At 30.6% G+C, this 6382-nt stretch overlaps 1 pseudogene; it reads right to left on the minus strand.

The window, feature by feature from the left end:
- LOC132933733 (zinc finger MYM-type protein 1-like) lies at positions 1–3518 on the minus strand (annotated as a pseudogene).
- Positions 3519–6382: the final 2864 nt, after the last annotated feature.

The following is a 6382-nucleotide window of genomic DNA, read 5'->3' on the forward strand; positions in this document are numbered from 1 at the left end:
TTATAAATGAATTCTCCTATTTCCCATCATTTTGAATTCGTCAATCACCATGTCAATGTTAATACTAGATGTTAATTCTGATTCAGTAAACATTAATAATAAACTATTAAGTCGGTCTTGTTGCATAGTACTCCTTAATTTATTTTTTACTATTGTTAGTTTTGAAAATACCCGTTCGCAGGAACAACTTGTAACTGGTATTATACTGAATAATTTCAGTACGGTGAAAAATCCATTAAATGATTTTATGTAATTATTTGTTTTCATATAATCAAGCCATGCATGAATAGATTCATTATTAGTATTAGTATCTGGTTTACCATCAGTAGCTGGTAAATATTTTAATAGTTTTATCTCAGATTGTAATTTCTCTACCGGGACATTTGCAAAATTTGATAATATTGAAATCATTACAGGCGTAGTGTCTAGACGAATCATACTTGCTACAGCTTGAACTAATTGCACAATTTCTTGGTTAAACCTCGAGTTGATGCCAGAAATGAGTTCATCTAACAATTGGTTGTACACAGTTATTTTAAGTTCATTTTTTTTTGTTTTATAAAAAAATTGATTATTTGATGTTTTGTCTATTCGAGTTGACACTTTTCTATTTATTACTTCTGGTACTTGTACACCATTTTTATGACAAAGTTCTACTGACTGTTGATAAATATTTATAAACTCTTCATCACTATTCCTCATAGCCATCAAGTTTTGTACTAAAGATTGTACACTGTTTACTGCTAGTACAAGATCCATGTTTGGTGACTGTAATAAAGAACTTGTCTTTAATATTATATTTAATATAGGATTCAATAAATACAGCCCAAAAATAAAGTCAAAACTTTTTAATTGATACTTCAAACCCATTCCTTTTGCACACATTTCTGGAACACTACTACTTTCACAAATTTCTTCTATGGCTAAAAGCAAAACTTCATAGTTATTAAGCACTGATTTGACTGCTTCTGCTCGACACGCCCAGCGAGTAATAGAACACGACTTTAATGTAAGTAACTTAATTCCTACATCTTTGGATATTTTTTCTAAAATTGCATGCCTCATTGCACTACTTTCAATAAAATTGTAGGTAAATTGTATAGTTCCAAAAAAATTGAATACTAATTTATTTCTTTTGGAATTTTTTGATTTATCACATACTGAATCAACAAGTGCTAAGTTTAGACAGTGAGCATAACAGTGAATATATTTAATATTTGAATTTTGTTCTTTACATTTTGTCTGCACGCCTCCTATTTTACCAGCCATAGTTGAAGCACCATCAAAGCAAACTGATAAAACTGAATGCCAATCTTTTCCCATAAGTATCAATACATCATGAAGACAGTCAAAAATAGCCTGAGCTGTAACAGATTGCATTCGTTTCAATGTAATATAAGTTTCAACTGGTCTATTTTTTTTTTCATCAAAATATCGAAAAACAATTGACAATTGTTCAAAATGTCCAACATCTGTAGTCTCATCAGCCATTATTGATATGAACGAATTTTGAATGTTGTTTTTTATATTTCGTAAAATAACATTTTTAATTGATGTTATTAAATCATTCTGTATTCTGTTACTTGTGTACAAAGCATTTTTTGGAGCCTCTTGTAAATGGTCTTGAAGAACAACATCATATTTTGTCAGTAAGATTACTAATTCCTTAAAAAGTCCTTGATTACAACTATCAGATTTTTCATCATGACCACGAAATGGCCTACCACTCTTTCCTAAGCAAATTATAATATCAATGATACGATTCATAAATTCTCTGTTTTTCAAACGATCTTTTTCTTTTCTACTAATTTCTTCAAGACGATTCTTATCGAGCACACAGTCAATTGACTTCAAATTAATAAAATCAGTTAATGCTTTTGCACTGTTTAAGTGACATTTAGATGATTGATGTTTTTTGAATGCATCAATAGCTCGATACCACGCTTTAAAACCATTACTACTAAATGTTGATTCACTGTAGCTGCTATTTATTTCATTACCTTTAAAGCAGCGACAAGGGAAACAAAATGCTGTGTCAGAAGCATCACTATACTCTAACCAATCAAAAATATCATACCAGTTTTTCTGAAATGACCTTTTTTTAGAGTTTTGAAGTGACCGTGGATAAAGATCTAATATAGGCTTGTAACGTCCTTTCAAAATTCGATTTTGGAACTCTAAGCGATCTTTTGAAAATGGATTAACCGGATCATATACATTCACCATATTAACTTAAAACAAAAAAAATATAGTTAATAAATATATAATATAATTAATAAGCTACTAAAAATACATACCATCATCACTATATAGTTCCTTATTTTCACTTTGTTTTGAACTGTTGAATATAGAATCTGTTGTATTTTTTGCACTAGCTGTTGACAGAAACATTAAAACCATAACAAAATTAAAATTTGTTAAATTGATTGTTTTATAATAAAAATACATACTATCATCACTATGTAGTTCTTTATTTTCACTTTTCTTTGAACTTTCGAATATGGAATCTGTTGTATTATCTGCACTAGCTGTTGACAGAAACATTAAAACCATATAAAAAATTTAAGTTTATTAAATTTATTGTTTTATAATAAAAATACATACCATCATCACTATGTAGTTCCTTATTTTCAATTTTCTTTGTGCTGTCAAATATAGAATCTGTTGTATTTTCTGCACTAGCTGTTGACAAAAACATTAAAACCATAACAAAATTAAAATTTGTTAAATTGATTGTCTTATAATAAAAATACATACTATCATCACTATGTAGTTCCTTATTTTCACTTTTCTTTGAACTTTCGAATATGGAATCTGTTGTATTATCTGCACTAGCTGTTGACAGAAACATTAAAACCATATAAAAAATTTAAGTTTATTAAATTTATTGTTTTATAATAAAAATACATACCATCATCACTATGTAGTTCCTTATTTTCAATTTTCTTTGTGCTGTCAGATATAGAATCTGTTGTATTTTCTGCACTAGCTGTTGACAGAAACAGAGTTATTGAGTTATTATTATTGATTATTATTATTATTATATTGTTATTATTATTATAAAAAAAATTTGTATATTATAATTTAAACTAATGTGTAATATAGGGTGTAATATGTTATATCCATTAATCCATTGAGATTTCTGGGGGGCTAAATTAACTAAAAAAAACTATAGGTATTTAAATATATAAGATTCTTATGCCAACTCAGTCAAAAAACTGAGGGGCAGTTGCCCGTAGTGCCCCCCCCCCCAGATTACGACTGTTCTATTATTTAAAATAACTCATTACATTAATTAAATTTTACTGGGGTCTGAGTCTATCTAGACTCTTGATAAATGATTTATTTCTTACATTAATAACTATTAAGAAATTTATTAGGTACTTACAACTTTGAAAATTGAATGTGCTTGATGTAAAATAATTTTTTATTGAACATTTACTTTTAATTTTTAATAGTTCTGCTTCTTTACAGGCTTTACGTTTTCTCTTTTCACAACCACTTCGTTGACTTGACATGTTAAAGTTCTTTGTTGAATACAATTTACATAACACCCGATGTATTAACAAGAATAATATTAAATATAATAAGGTCTGATACTCTGATCATATTATTTCGCGGCACTATAGTATAAAAATATTACAACGGTAAACATGGACACACGGTGTACACTGAACAGAAAAGTGACAAATCACAAATGACAACAGTAAACAGACCGATTAGATTATTGAGGGGACCGTTTATGGTGTTTCATTGAAACTTGAAAGCGAATAATTATAAACGCATGGGTTTTTCCGTGGAGCAGTGTGTATGCGACATGCGTCCACGAGCGCTTGCTGGTGCAGGTCCGCATTCCGCTTATCTTAAAACGATTTAGGTACCTCGAATAATGTATATTAGAAAATAATCATTTATTATAGTCATAGTACCCACATAATATTTCGTACAGAATAAAAGTGATATAATGATAGCTAGGTAAACACAAAATATATTTTAAATTATATTTCACAATCATGAAAAATAAAATTTTAATGATTTCCACGGGCATATTGAAATATATATAGACATTTTACTATGCCCCCAAAAAAGTTCCGGTCGAGCCGGGGCACGCCCGGCTCGCCCCGTGCGCACGCCTATGAATATAGCGATTAAAATATTTATTAGTTTACTGAGAGATTTAAAATAAACAGTGAAAAACGCCTGTTGGTATAGGGAATTGTTACTCCCTGTGCTAGTACAACACGCCATTCAAAATTCCTGGGGAGTGAAAACTATCTGCTACACAGCCACAAAGACGATGTATGTTACATCCATAGACGCAAACTCGGTTTTTTTTATTAAATGAGTGTGGCAGACCGTGTAACCATAGGTTTCGACGGGGATGGCGATATGGTGATGGCTACGATCGTATCTCGCAGTGGTGGATAGGCTTACATTTTTTTACCGGGAAGTAATTTATTTGAATAAGAGCCCGCAAAAAATAACACGTGAGCGAAATTTTATTTTGATATAACAATACAATACAACACTATATAATAAATAATATAGATACCGATTTGGGAACGATTCAGATTAAGCAACTTTTCGATTTTTAAAATTTTGTTTTTTCAAAATGCATATTTAAGGGTGCTTTTTAAGAATGTAAAAAAAAAGCCCGAACAAACTTCGTTTTGAAGTTAATAATGAAACACTTCAAAAACTAAATTTTTTTCGTATCGCGAATTTTTTTTAAAAAAATACTTAGAATTGAATTTTTCTAATTTTTTTTCCAAAATGTGTGTCTTAGGGTGTCAAAACTAATTTTTTTTCGTATAACGCACATTTTTAAAAAAAAAAATAATACTTAGAATTGAATATCACTCGGACAAAAAAATCGATAATATCCCCCGATTTGCTGTGTAAAACCACCTTGGGTATGCCTCGGAATTAAACATTGTTGTTAAAAAGAACATAATCGGCTAACGTTGCCCACTAGCTCGATGCGCTGCGCTCGGACGAAAAAATCGAAAAAACACCAAACACGAGTTCCTCCGCGCAGCATTAAAGTAGTGTTGCGCAAATGCATATAAACGTAATATCGCCATTTTTTGATGACTATAACTTCAAAAATAATGGTTTCCGCAAAAAAATTCAAACAGTTTCGAAATCAGCGTTAAAAACCACACATTTGAAAAAAAATAATTAAAAAACTATAAAAGCGTATAACCACCGCATTGGTATCTACATTATAGAGTACAGCTATAATCTACCGATATTAAATACGGTTTTCTATAACTCTACTCTAAGAATAAATCTCAATATTCCCAACGATACGGCCGATACGGGGAACAAAAATAAATATTGTTTATAGCAAAATGATTATGGTATTTTTCTTGTAGAGTGGTTAAAAATATCAAATTAGTCAATTTGCATCTTTATTAAAATTATTTTCAATCATCCTCACACAAGGTTCAGTACTTGATAAATGGTCCTAGGGCCCCCATACATCAACACAGAATAGGGCCTACCGGGAAAATCTCGAATTCCCGGTGGGCCTATCCGCCACTGGTATCTCGTGTAATAGAATGACGTGACAATGCGCGAGCTACACAAAATATTATTGCTGCGTACGGGTCTTACTCCGCCCCTACATATAGTTATAATATACAATATATGATATATAGTATATTACAACTATTACTACACATACAATATTGTCAGGATGATATCAGCATTGCGACGATACCCGAGGAAACCAATAACTATTATTTAATGTTCGCTACAATTAGCATAGGTCACGTGCCCGCATGGGGCAGAAGGGCCAACGCACAGAATTATGAAATAGTTATAAAAAGTATACGGTGAGAAATCCGTGGGTCTGATAAAATCTTAGCAATATAGCTATGACAAAACTACGCAGTAAGCAAAAGCCCGCATCGATCATAAAATTGGCCAGCCACAATAACACATCTGATAATATACTGCTGCGATCAGAATTTTTATTCCAGGGAACAGAAAAGTTAAAATAAGTTTTGAACACCATACATCGAATATTAAATAATGACTTGAACAAAGTTTGAGTCATAAAGAGTTGGTGCATTTAACGGGCAACAAAGTGAACGGGAATCAGCTAGTTTATTTATAATATAATCTTCAATTCTGGCTTTTTTGTTTAAGTATGTGTGATTAGTAATATTTTTAATTTTGCGTTTATACGGCTTATAGTAATGTATTAATTATTTGTTTGTACTTATTTTATAACATTTTCCATCGTGTTAATAACGTTAGTGGTTTTCATCTATATTAATGTACCTATCGAAGACGTAGGTATACATCGAATATTCGTATCATATAATAATATTTCTATAACAACCATAAAAATACTAATAAAGATAGGTATTGT

Source organism: Metopolophium dirhodum, chromosome 1 (genome assembly GCF_019925205.1).
Source record: "Metopolophium dirhodum isolate CAU chromosome 1, ASM1992520v1, whole genome shotgun sequence".
Lineage (NCBI taxonomy): Eukaryota > Metazoa > Arthropoda > Insecta > Hemiptera > Aphididae > Metopolophium > Metopolophium dirhodum.